The following is a 14,695-nucleotide window of genomic DNA, read 5'->3' as shown; positions in this document are numbered from 1 at the left end:
TACTCTCTACAGGCTTTTATATAAGTTTTCACAAAATTATACTAGTGCACGAAACGGACCCAAAAAGGATCTACTTTTGCCTTTCTCAATAAACAATTCACTTAACGTGAAATAGATACATCTTTGCCTCTTGAAAAATACTAAAACATTATAAGTGTTGGATCAATTGATGGTTTGAAACAAACTGGACTTTTTGTTAGAATATTTGCACTGAAAAGTAATTTTAAGATCTTTTAATATATACATTTTTTATTATATGTATTTAGTATTTCTGTATGATTAATTGATATTAGGGTCTTAGTAATTTTTACTTGTTTGAGATATGACTCTAGAGAGTAATTCTAAGTGATGTGGCAACATCTTGATTTTTTATTGAAATAGTTTTAGATAGTTTTCGGTGATTATATTGATTTGATCTACTACTTTGTGATTTTTAGAGACTGAACATTAAATAGAATAAATTTATATATATTTTTTTCAACTTGAGATATTAGATTGTCCACATTATCTATTTTTTCTATTCATCAAATTTAGATTTTTAATCATAGATTATCCACCTTTTTTAGTGCTTGATTATTGTTGCAGATGCTAAGCCTCACTTGCCAGTGAGTCAATTGAACATCTCTCAGTTAATAGCCTGCTCCACGCTGATAACCGCTGTGCTTCTCTATCCATCAGCCTCAAGCAACCTGCTGGTTCTCAACTCCTCCTACCTGCTTCTGGAACGCCGGAACCTCAGAGTACACAGATCTCTCTAGTTTCCTAATGGAGTTCCTCAACAAGCCTACTCTGAGAACGACTATCAGATTGCTGCATACCAAACCAGCTGAGGTAAAGTCTGAGATCCAGTCTGCCAACTACCTTACTTACCTGGTATCGGGTTACAGTAAGACATATCAGCAGTTTCTGTTATCTCATACAGGACTTTCTGTGAATACCTCTTGGTACATGTTTTATAAGTATCACCTGACTTAATAACAGTTGTTAGTTTCTCTGGAACTCTCAGTTTGGTATTATTCCTGTATACACTGTCAGTCCTCATAGGCGATTCTAACTTTAGTTCTGTGGTTGCAATTCAAGCTTGTTTTCAATTTCCTTATAAATTTCCCTATACTTAAGCATATCTACATAGCTCTCTTTTGTCTGATAGATCAAGTTACCTTTGGGCTTGTAAACTGTGATGTTATTTTAATTGGTAAAACAAATTAGATTGTGAGGTAAAGTGTTAAAAAAAGAAAAAAAGAGGGTAATGAGAAGAAAAACAAATATTTGTGAATGGGTAAAAGAGTCTAATAGACTCAAAAAGTTGGAAAGTAGAAACACCACTGTGATTACTGTCCTGAAAATATAGGAAGTGAAGAAGTGGATAACTCACAACTCTATTTGTCTGATAGAGATTACAGGTTAAATAGGGGGTCCAAAGGGATTTCCCATTAGAAACCAGGTATGAAAAAAGCTGCTCTAGTATGTGTATATATATATATATATATATATATATATATATATATATATATATATATATATATATATATATATATATACTATTATGATAAATACCAGGAAAAGAAGAACACAGTTCTAAGTTCTAATTTAGGAAAATAAAGCAAGCAGGCTAAGTTTAGACAGAAATTAACAATGAGTGATCGGTTCTTTTCTCCTCACCTAATGACTATACCAAAAGGCCTATATAAAAGAAGAGGAGGAATGGAAGCTTCTCCTTGAATATATTCAGCAAATGCAGATAGATTAATATATTACCATCTTAATCAGGGAGACTAGTATATCAGTGTTTTAATCTATTATACAATTTGCGTAGATATATACCCAAATATATTACTTGTTTCTAAGAGAGCACAAAAAAGAACTAGATTTCCCAAAGATACCAGATCAGGTGTTAAATATCAGTATTACATGCTGTTATACACTTAGACTACATGGGGCCCATTTATCAAGCTCCGGATGGAGCTTGAGGGCCCGTGTTTCTGGTGAGCCAGCAGGTAGACAGACATCGCTGCAATTCAACCCGATCGAGTACGATCGGGTTGATTGACACCACCTGCTGGAGGCCGATTGGCCGCGAATCTGCAGGGGGCGGTGTTGCACCAGCAGCTCACAAGAGTTGCTGGTGTAATGCTGAATATGGAGAGCGTATTGCTCTCCGCATTCAGCGAGGTCTGTCGGACCTGATCCGCACTGTTGGATCAGGTCTGACGGACCTTTGTTAAATAGGCCCCCATGACTTTATACACACAATACTTGTTTCTGGGTACACAAAGCAATACATCCTTACAGAAGACTCTTTTTACACTTGTTAGTCAGTGTTCAATACAGCAGTTAAAAAAGAAAGAAGAGATCCTCTGCAGATTCCAGAGGTGTTAAATTAAATATTTACATTGATTTAATTTTGAGACATGGAGGATTTTAATTTCAGTTTTTTATTTCCCCCCCATAATTTTAATGAATTTTGGTTTAACCATGAAAATAGCTTTACCAATGCAGCAACCAGAAATCTATCTCTTACTGATGAGTTCCAAAAAGAACGAAACAGGCTTGTCTAGTAAGTGATTTCTGGTTTGCTTTAATAATCCTGTTAAAAGGATCGCTGTGTCAAAACAGTATTTTGAAGCAAAAAAAATGAGAATTTGCATATTTAATTTGCATATCTTACCCACAATTCTCTTGCGCATTGGTAACATTGTATATTAAGAATTTCTGGGGAAAAGCAAGTGGCGATACTTGCCTAGATGTGCTAATTTCCTATGCAAATATTTACATTGAGATATATATATATATATATATATATATATGTTATGAAGTGCTTGGTCATTTAAAAACATTTCTTTATAAAGTTACTCTAAATAAATAAATAGTAATTGTTAATTATTAATTTCACCTATTTAATAAATTCCTATAACCGGTTAAATTAAAAATTTAACTCTAACTCTAATTAATTAATAACGAACAAATGATCTACTATATTTACAAGAGGTTTTGTCATATATATTTGACTTTCATTAAGATCTTTGAAAAGCCTGGTATATGCATACCATATACTAAATATTATTCAGTTCCTGTAATGGATTTAAATGCCTTAAAAATTAAAAGCAAGATATCACAATGGCCACTATACAAAATTGGTTTGCAAAAAGCATCACCCAGAAGCTTGTTCTTTACTATGTCAAAGCTAATAATAAGACAAACTGCCTTTTGAATTAGAACAAACTTTGAATACTAATATAGCAGCAAAATATAGCAAAACACAAAAAAACAAATTAAAAACTAATTAAGAGAAAAGCATATCACAGGTTGTCACAAGTATTTTTCCAGACATTAGGGGAATTAAAATAACTGAAACTAAAAACATGCTGGCTAATTAATTTAATATTAATGAATACTGCCTGGCATGTTTAAATGCATTTTTTTCCATTTAACCGTTAATATAAATTCATGATGTGTGCATGTCATAGTTGGATATAATTTTGAGAAATGTATTAATTATTATGTTTAAACTCCAAACACGTTATTGCAGTCATAAATTAACATTTAGATGACTAGATTCAATTTATCTACAAGTTAAATTGTTATAAGTGTGATCTGAGCAACAGTATATCATTAACCTTTTTTTTTTTTTTTTTTAGAAAAAACAGCCAAAAAAGTATTTTCAATTTATCTGTGGTGTTGAATTTGGGAATTATAATTTGGGAAGGCATAGGTGAAGATTTCATGTAAAACTTATATGAAAGGTTTAAGGAAAATCTTTTAACACAGGGTTTTCAAAGGATTTGGAATGGGTCTGAGTGTGAAAAACCCATAAAAAGCCATAAAATGCTCTTCAAATGTGAATTCAGATTATTATGAAAAGGGCCAATGTTGTTACACAGAAAGTGTGCTGTACATTCAATATTTATTTTGATTGCTTTTGTTGTAAAATATATTGGAATATTGTGCTTGTTCCACTATTTCCAGATAGGCAGAAGCAAAAAATCTGGATGCAGTTATTTTGCAGTTTGTCTGATAAAGTAAACTATAATCTAAGGTTTTATATAATTTATTCCTGGACAGTTTTTAATTTTGAAAAAGACACAATTTTGGCTAAACCAGTTGCATCTTTAAATACTTTAACCACTGACCTATCTGACAGTTTAATGAAATTGCCAGATAGATTGATATTAAAATATCTTACTTTGAAATGGGATGTTTATTAATTATATTAAAACTAAAATGAACTAATACACTAGAACTGTAATGTGTTTTCTCCCTTTTTTTTCTTTTGCGCTACAATATAAATCAGAAACACTATAGAATAAAGACAAATATACAAAAATATTAACATACTCATTCTTGGGACCCCTCATTTGTCTCTTTTGGAAACATAATGCTAAAATCTACTACCATTTTAGTAAACGATTACTTATAGACACATTAAAGTGTACATATGAAAAAAGTATGAAAACTGCTGTTTGCTTTAGGCATTTGCAACTTTTTAATCTCTACCTTATATTTATGATTACCAACTGTGCTAGAAATCTACTGCATAAAACATTCTGTAAATCCGGTACTGCCTGTTCCGGTTAAATATAGAAATCTCTCAATATGATAGATTTCAATCCACAGCCTGTCTTTTATATAGCTAAATAAATTAAAACATAAAGCTACAAGAGGTTTTGTAAAGTTCAGAATTTCAGCAGAAATCATTAAAAACATGTATACCAATATACCAAATTTGTAATAAGTTTATTACATTGTGGTGGTTACAATTGCATAGTTTAATGAAGACTTGATGAGGTAGATTTATCATAGGAACTTAAGCTACTTCTCCACCTGCTATTTGGAGTATCTGAATCCTCTCTAACTTTTTTGACCGGGAAGATTGAGAGCCCTTTCATAGTGGGGCTATAGCTGTGTCCACTATCACATTTATATCACATTATAAATAATTTCTGTAGGTAAATAGCATACACCTGCCATTATTGAAAGTGATTCTGATTAAACCCAGATTAAAGTCAGCTGTTGCATTAGGATATGCTTGAATGTTTGGAGTTGCATTCTACTGGGAGAACCATGGGAGTAGATTTATTAACTTTTGGGGGCGGACATGATCCGCTGTAGAGGTTCATGTTCACCTGACATCACTTAATTGCGACAGCATACGCTGTTGGCATTTAACATTGTACAAGCATTTCTGGTGAAATGCTTGTGCAATGCCGCCCCCTGCACATTCACGCCAATCGGTTGCTAGCAGGGGGTGTCAATCTTCTCAATCGTATTTGATCGGGATGATTGATGTCTGCCACCTCAGAGGTGGCAGACGAGTTAAGGAGCAGTGGTCTTACGACCGTTGCTTCTTAAATTATGTTTCCGGTGAGCCTGAAAGCTCGTGCAGAAACACCTGCATTAGCAGCATGATAAATCGACCCCATGGCCTGCAAGTGTTGCCAAATAAACTAATTAATTGCATAATTAACAGATGCACAATAAGAACACAATGCATAGCATTTTAAATTAAACTTTAAAGTGAGCAGAAGATATTTTATCATCAATTTGACTTTTATTTTGCTGTCCACTGTATCACATGACATAAATAATTCTATCACAGTCTTAAATTTGCATATAAGCTGTGAAATTGTGCACATGCTCAGTAGGAGCTAAGCCTTAGAAACTGTACCTCAATTATTTATTTTATTTTAGGTTTTCATAAACAAAGGCTCCTGTTAAACTCCAACAACAAATTTAACAACTTATCCAAGAGTATAAGGTCTGATAAAACTTGAAGTGTGCTAAATATCATGTAATACATTGTTGCAAAATAAAGTGGTGGAATATGGCACTCTCAATAACTCACAGCCAAATACCCAAGATACTGGCCCTCATAAACCCAGTCAAAGATACCATGAAAATTAAAAGCAAAATTTGGCATTAGTGACATTTAGTGCTAATTACCATTTTTGCTTTAGATTTTCCTAATATATTGTTGCAAACACTGCTGCTATATAGTGCTTAAAAAAACATACTCTTGAGCTTGCTCTTCAACAAAAAATACCAAGAGTGTTATGCAAATAATAAAATAAGTACATTTGGGAGATTTTAAAAATTGCGTGCCATATCTAAATAATTTTTACCTTAATATTAAATAAAATTTGTTAAATATGTGAAACAATACAATCCCAAAGACAGGAGTACTCAATTATAAAATTAGCTTTATTATTCACCCAACTTTAAAAAATGCAATACAAGTGCGGCATGCAGCCATATAGTGTCAGCCACCTTGCTAGTGGAGACCCATCTTACACGTTTCTGCTACACACCATAATCATGGCTGATATCTTAAAAGTCAAACCACACAATTTTAAAAATACAATCCTAGCACCCTATTGGCTAAATCATAATGACATCAAATCCTGATGCTTACTGACTTCAAGCTGAATCAGCTCTCTTGTTTATTATTTCCCAAAAATTACTCATATTTAGATACTCTTCCACCGTTTCCCTATATAGCTGCAATTCCTAATTAAGTCTTACATAATATCACTGTTGAATATATACAAAATTAGAAACAAATTTACTGTCTGGTAACCTAAGTGTCCCTCCAAACTGTGTCATGGCCTCACCCCCTGCTACTCAATCCCAATCCAAATGTTGCTCTGGGTAACCCTCTAAGATGTGTTATTACATCTCCGCCTGTTACTCAATTCCATTCCAAATGATGCTTTGGCTAACACTCTGAGCCATGGTGTAACCTTACCGCCTGTTACTCAATCCCAGTCCAAATAATGCCCTGGGTAACCCTCCAAGCCATGGCATAGCCTCACTGCGAGTTACTCAATGCCAATCCAAATGATCCTCTGGGATATATGTACTGAACCTTCATGAATGTAACCTTCACTTTTGTATAGTGCTGATTAAAATTGTGGCACCTCCTAATTAACAATCAGCTAGATTACAAGTTTTCAGCGCTATAGGGAAATTAACGACCGCCACAAAAGCTGCGTTATTTCACTTCCCTATAGCGCTGCTATTACAAGTTGACAAAAAACAGGTTTGTACGGGAGATATGGTGGCGTTGAGCTCCATACCACCCCTAAATACAAGCGCTGCTTTGACGTGCTCGTGCACGATTTCATAATAGACATCAATGGGGAGAGCCAGCAAAAAAAAGCTTAACACCTGCAATCGCACAAACAAAAGCTCTGTAATGCAGCCCCATTGATGTCTATGGGGAAAGAAAAAGTTATGTTTAAACACCCTAACATAAAACCACGTCTAAACACCCCTAATCTGCCGCCCCCGACATCGCCGCAACCTTCATAATGTTATTAACCCCTAATCTGCCACCCTTAACATCGCCGCCACCTAAATAAAACTATTAACCCCTAATCTGCCGCTTCCGATATCGCCGCCACCTACATACAGTTATTAACCCCTAATCTGCTGCCCCTAACATCGCTGCCACCTAAATACACTTATTAACCCCTAATCTGCCGTCCTTAACTTCGTCGCCACCTACATTACAGTTATTAACCCCTAATCTGCTGCCCCCAATGTCGCCGCCACTATACTAAATAAATATATTAAACCCTTAAACTAACCCTAACGTAACCCTAACACTAAGCATAACCCTAAAGCTAACATAACTCTAAACCTAAGTCTAACCCTAACCCTAACACCCCCTAACTTAAATATAATTAAAATAAATCTAAATAAACCTTACAATTATTAACTAAATTATTCTTATTTAAAACTAAATACAAACTTATCTGAAAAAAAAACCTAAGCTAGCTACAAAATAACTAATAGTTATATTGTAGCTATCTTAGGTTTTATTTTTATTTCACAGCTAAGTTTGTGCTTATTTTAACTAGGTAGACTAGAAAGTAAATAGTTATTAACTATTTAATAACTACCTAGTTAAAATAAATACAGTTACCTGTAAAATAAAACCTAATCTTCCTTACACTAAAAACTAACATTACAATAAATTAAAATAAATTAAATTATTAAAATACAATTCTCTAACTTACAAAAAAATAAATAAACACTAAATTACAAAAATAACACCCCCCAACAGTAAAACCCACCACCCAACCAACCAACCCCCCCAATCAGGAAATGGGATTGATCTCTCATTCTATTGCAACAGCCAATAGGATTTTTCCCCTTTAATTCCTATTGGCTGATAGAAATCTTTCACCCAATAGGAATGTAAGGGACGCCATCTTGGATAACGTCACTTAAAGGGAACCTTCATTTTCCAGCAACGACCATAAGAAGAGGATGCTCCGTGCCGGATGTCTTGAAAATGGACCCGCTCTGCGCCGGATGGATGAAGATAGAAGATGCCATCTGGATGAAGACTTCTTTCCGCTTGCATGAGGACTTCGCAGGGTGAATGCAGATCGAAGAGACCTCCTGGATGAAGACTTCTTGCTGCTTGGATGAGGACTTCGCCGGCTGGATGAGGATGGATGTCCAGACTTCGATAACTGTAAGTGGATCGTCTGGGGTTAGTGTTTTTTTTAGCTTAGGGTTTTGGGCAATGTAAAAGAGATAATTGCCTTTTTAAGGGCAATGCCCTTTTCAGGGCAATGTTTAGTTTAGGTTTATTTATTTATTTTTATTTGGGGGGGTTGGTTGGGTGGTGGGTTTTTTTTTTTACAGGTAGAAGAGCTGATTTCTATAGGGCAATGCCCCACAAAAGGCCCTTTTAAGAGCCATTGGCAGTTTAGTGTAGGCTAGGTTTTTTTTTTATTTTGGGGGGGCTTTTTTATTTTCATAGGGCTATTAGATTAGGAGTAATTCATTTTATTTTTGATAATTTCGTTTTTTTTCTAATTTAGTAAATTGTATTTTATTAATTTAATTTATTTCATTTTATTGTAATTTTAAGTTTTAGTGTAAGGCAGGTTAGGTTTTATTTTACAGGTAAGTTTGTATTTATTTTAACTAGGTAGCTAGTAAATAGTTAATAACTATTTACTAACTAGTCTACCTTGTTAAAATAAATACAAAGTTACCTGGCAAATAAAAATAAAACCTAACGACCAGAATATGAGTTTTGCGTTAAAGGCTATGCGGTGCTAATAAGCAGTTTTCTCTCACCGCTCACTTACATGCAGCATTGGTATTACAGGTTTTTACAAACCCGGCGTTAAAAGGCAAGAAGTGAGCGTTGAGCAAAATTGTGCTCCTTACCGCACTTCAATACCAGCGCTGCTTAAGTCAGCGGTGAGCTGGTCATACGTGCTCGTGCACGATTTCCCCATAGGAATCAACAGGGAGAGCCGGCTGAGAAAAAGCCTGCAAAAAAGCAGCATAAAACTCAATAACGCAGCCCCATTGACTCCTATGGGGAAACACATTAATGTTTCCTAACATGAATCCCGAGTCTAAACACCCCTAATCTTACACTTATTAACCCCTAATCTGCCGCCCCGACATCGCCGACACCTACATTATACTTATTAACCCCTAATCTTCCGCTCCAGACACCGCCGCCACCTTTATTATATGTATTAACCCCTAATCTGCTGCACCAACATATCCGCCACCTACATTATATTTATTAACCCCTAATCTCCCTCTCACAATATCGCCGCAACCTACCTACATTTATTAACCCCTAATCTGCCGCCCCCAACGTCGCCGCCACTATGCTAAATGTATTAACCTCTAAACCTAAGTCTAACCCTAACACCCCCTAACTAATCTAAATACAAATTAATATTATTAGCTAAATAATTCCTATTTAAAACTAAATACTTACCTGTAAAATAAACCCTAAGATAGCTACAATATAACTAATAGTTACATTGTATCTAGCTTAGGGTTTATTTGTATTTTACAGGGAAGTTTGTATTTATTTTAACTAGGTAGAATAGTTATTAAATAGTTTTTAACTATTTAATAACTACATAGCTAAAATAAATACAAAAGTACCTGTAAAATAAAACCTAACCTAAGTTACACTAACACCTAACACTACACTACAATCAAATAACTTACCTAAATTAAATACAATTAAATAAATTACATACAATTAGCTAAAGAACAAAAAAAACAAAACCCTAAATTACAGAAAATAATAAACAAATTACAAGATATTTAAAATAATTACACTGAATCTAATAGCCCTATCAAAATCCCCCCCCCCCAAATATAAAAAAACCCTAGCCTAAACTAAACTAAACTAAACTATCAATACCCCTTAAAAGGGCCTTTTGTAAAGCATTGCCCCAAAGTAATCAGCTCTTTTACCTGTAAAAGAAAAAACAACAACCCCCCAACAGTAAAACCCACCACCCACACAACCAACCCCCCAAATAAAATCAGCCAATAGGATTGAACTTGCATTCTATTGGCTGATTGGAACAATAGAATGCAAGCTCAATCCTTTTGGATGATTGCATCAGCCAATAGGATTTTTTCTACCTTAATTCCGTTTGGCTGATAGAATTCTATCAGCCAATCGGAATCTAAGGGATGCCATCTTGGATGACGTCACTTAAAGGTACCGTCATTCAGTAAGAAGACTCTGGGTGAAGAGGATGCGTCGGATGTCTTGAAGATAGACCTGCGACGGATGGATGAAGATTGAAGATGCCGTCTGGATGAAGACTTTTGCCCGTCTGGAGGACCACTTCGCCCGGCTTGGATGAAGACTTCTCCCTGCTTCATTGAGGACTTCAGCCCGGTTGGATGAAGACTTCTGCTGCTTCCTTGAGGATGGATGTCTGGTCTTCAGAACTGTAAGTCAATCTTCAGGGGGTTAGTGTTAGGTTATTTTAAGGGTGTATTGGGTGGGTTTTATTTTTAGGTTAGGGCTTTGGGCTGCAAAAGAGCTAAATGCCCTTTTAAGGGCAATTCCCATCCAAATGCCTTTTTCATGCCAATGGGGAGCTTAGGTTTATTTAGTTAGGCTTTTATTTGGGGGGTTGGTTGTGTGGGTGGTGGGTTTTACTGTTGAGGGGGTTGTTTGTAAAAAAATTTTACAGGTAAAAGAGCTGATTACTTTGCATGGCAATGCCCTGCAAAAGCCCCTTTTAAGGGCTACTGATAGTTTAGTTTAGGCTAGGGTTTTTTTTTTATTTGTGGGGGGGGGGTTATTTTGATAGGGCTATAAGATTAGGTGTAATTAGTTTAAAGATCTGTAAAAAAAAATCTGTAATTTAGTGTTTTTTTTGTGTAATTTATCTAATTTAATTTAATTTATTTAATTGTTTTTAATTTAGTTAATTTATTTAATTGTAGTGTAGTGTTAGGTGTTAGTGTAACTTAGGTTAGGTTTTATTTTACAGGTACTTTTGTATTTATTTTAGCTAGGTAGTTATTAAATAGTTAATAACTATTTAATAACTATTCTACCTAGTTAAAATAAATACAAACTTGCCTGTAAAATAAAAATAAACCCTAAGATAGCTACAATGTAACTATTAGTTATATTGTAGCTATCTTAGGGTTTATTTTACAGGTAAGTATTTAGTTTTTAGGAATTATTTAGGTAATAATATTAATATTTATTGTAATTCTATTTGTATGTATGTATTGGGTACTTGTAAAGCGCGGCTAATCACCCGTAAGGGTCTCAAGGCGCTGCTCATTTTATCGACCTCGGAAGGATGAAAGGCTGAGTAGACCTCACCGGGTATTGAACATGCAACCCTTGGGTTGCTACAGAGCTCAGCCACAGTGCCTTAGCATGCTGAGCTATCTGTCTGAGCTATTATGAGGTGTTAGGGTTAGGTTTAGACTTAGGTTTTTGGGTTTTAATACATTTAGTATAGTGGCGGCAATGTTGGGGGCGGAAGATTAGGGTTTAATAAATGTAGGTAGGTGGTGGTGATGTTAGGGATGGCAGATTAGGGGTTTAATAATATTTAAATAGTGTTTGCGAGGCGGGAGTGCGGCAGTTTAGGGGTTAATATGTTTATTATAGTGTCAGCGACATTGTGGGCGGCAGATTAGGGGTTAATAAATGTAGGTAGGGGGCGGCGACATTGGGGGAGGGAGATTAGGGGTTAATAAATATAATGTAGGTGTCGGTGATGTTGGGGGCAGCAGATTAGGGGTTAATAAATATAATTTAGGTGGCTGCGGGGTCCGGAGTGGCAGATTAGGGGTTAATAAGAATAATGTAGGTGGCGGTGATGTTAGGGATAGCAGATTAGGGGTTAATATTATTTAACCAGTGTTTGTGAGGCAGGAGTGCGGCGGTTTAGGGGTTAATATGTTTATTCTAGTGCCGGCGATGTCCGGAGCGGCAGATTAGGGGTTCAAATTTTTATTATAATGTTTGCGATACGGGAGGGCCTCGGTTTAGGGGTTAATAGGTAGTTTATGGGTGTTAGTGTACTTTTTAGCACTTTAGTTATGAGTTTAATGCTATGGCGTTGTACCATAAAACTCTTAACTACTGACTTTAAAATGCATTAGGGATCATGGACGTAGAGGGTGTACCGCTCACTTTTTGGCCTCCCAGGACAGGCTTGTAATACCGGGGCTATGGGAGTCCCATAGAAAAAAGACTTTACAAAGTTTACGTAAGTCGTTTTGCGGTAAGGCCAAAGAAGTGTGTGGTGCCCCTAAACCGGCAAGACTCGTAATAGCAGCGGTAGTGAAAAAGCAGTGTTAGAACCTGTTATCGCTGCTTTTTCAGCCTAACACACAACTCGTAATCTAGCTGTATGATAGCTACAATATAACTATTAGTTAATTTGTAGCTAGCTTAGGTTTTTTTTTACAGTTAAGTTTGTATTTAGTTTTAAATAGGAATTATTTAGTTAATAATTGCAAGGTTTATTTAGATTTATTTTAATTATATTTAAGTTAGGGGGTGTTAGGTTTAGGGTTACGTTAGGCTTAGGTTAGAATTAGGGTTTGGGTTAGGATTAGGGGTTAATATATTTATGTAGAGTTAGTGATGTGGGAGGTCAGAGGTTTATTTTTGTTGTGGGGGGCTTGCGGTTTAGTGGTTAATAGGTTTATTATAGCGGCGGTATGGGCGGATGGCAGATTAGGGGTTAATAATATTTAAATAGTGTTTGCAATGTGGGAGGGTGGCGGTTTAGGGGTTAATAGGTTTATTATAATGGCGACAATGTCGGGGAGCGGCGGAATAGGGGTTAATAATTTTTTTAGTAGCGGCGATGTCCGGAGTGGCAAATTAGGGGTTAATAATTTTATTTTAGTGTTTGCAATGCGGGAGGGCCTCCATTTAGTGGTTAATAGGTAGTTTATGGGTGTTTTTGTACTTTTTAACACTTTAGTTATAAGTTTTATGGTACAGCTTTGTAGCATAAAACTCATAACTACTGACTTTAGATGGCGGTACGGATCTTGTGGTTATAGAGTGTACCGCTCACTTTTTGGCCTCCCAGGCCAACTCGTAATATCGGCGCTATGGGCGTCCCATTGAAAAAGGACTTTTTTAAAAGTGCGGTACTGACGTTGCGTGACGGCCAAAAAGGTGTGCGGTACACCTATACCTACAAGACTTGTAAGGGAAAAAGCAGCGTTATGAAGCATAACAATTCTTTTTCACTCATAACACAAAAATCGTAATCTAGCTAAATGGTAACAATTTGAAAGTTATTACTCGGTGAATTACATCACAAAGCTGATATACTTATATATATATATATATATATATATATATATATATATATACACACACACACACATTTCAATTAGCTCTTTCAGCTGATATTTTTTATAAATAGGTCTCACTCACCTTTTTTTTAAAGTGCATGTTTTGAAACTTGTTAATTCTCTAAGGACAGTAGTCTTAGAAACCACATCTGTCTCAGGATTAATTACTCATATAAAACATTATCATTTCCTTGCATCTCCTTTGAGATAAAGTGCCTGCTAAAATGATTAATGACACTCTTTGCTGTGTAGTAATGCACAAGAACAGCACTCAGTGGATTTAAAAACTGGTCTAGATTCCAAAGTTGCTATAAAGACAGAATGAATAAATGAAAGGACAAGCTGAGGTATTTCAATATCATTAAATTATTCTTTCATAACCCAGAACGACTGCTGCAAATAAAAAAGCTAATAGCTTAATATAACATACAGGGTAGAAAAATGTTTTCTCCTTTTTTTTTAAATGGAACAACAATAACATTTATCACAGGTTTAGAGCTGTCAGTGCAAAGTAATTCTTGTCTTAACATTAGACCTTTGCACACAATAAATTGTTATTTACCCTGAAGGCCTACGTAATCATTTTCATACACTAAATTACACTTAGCCATTTATGGGATGACAAGAAGCATTCATTGCATATAAGTGGAAAATAATTGTAGAATTTTTTTTCCTATTTGATATGATAGAACTAAGAAACAATCATCAGATAAATGTAAACAAAAAATATCAGAAGTATAACTAGAATTGGCATGGCCCCCAGGGCATATGAGACAAGCGGTCATGAACCACAGAGATCAGCACTGAGATATAGTCTTTCTGGAGCTTTAGGCAAGTAACAACCACACCTATCAGACACCTGGCAGTGACACCTATAAAATAAATATTATACTGTTTACCAGTGTTACAAATCTATAATAATTTTTGGATGACAAGATAGCTTTTTTATGCATTCTTTTGCTGCAGATTAATGTATTAACTTTCATGAATACATTGTTTCAGAATATTTTCCAGAATTTCTATTTTACATAAAAGAAGTGCTTAAGTATTTTAG

This window comes from Bombina bombina, chromosome 2 (assembly GCF_027579735.1).
Source record: "Bombina bombina isolate aBomBom1 chromosome 2, aBomBom1.pri, whole genome shotgun sequence".
Taxonomy (NCBI): Eukaryota; Metazoa; Chordata; class Amphibia; order Anura; family Bombinatoridae; genus Bombina; species Bombina bombina.
This window is presented reverse-complemented; position numbering follows the sequence as displayed.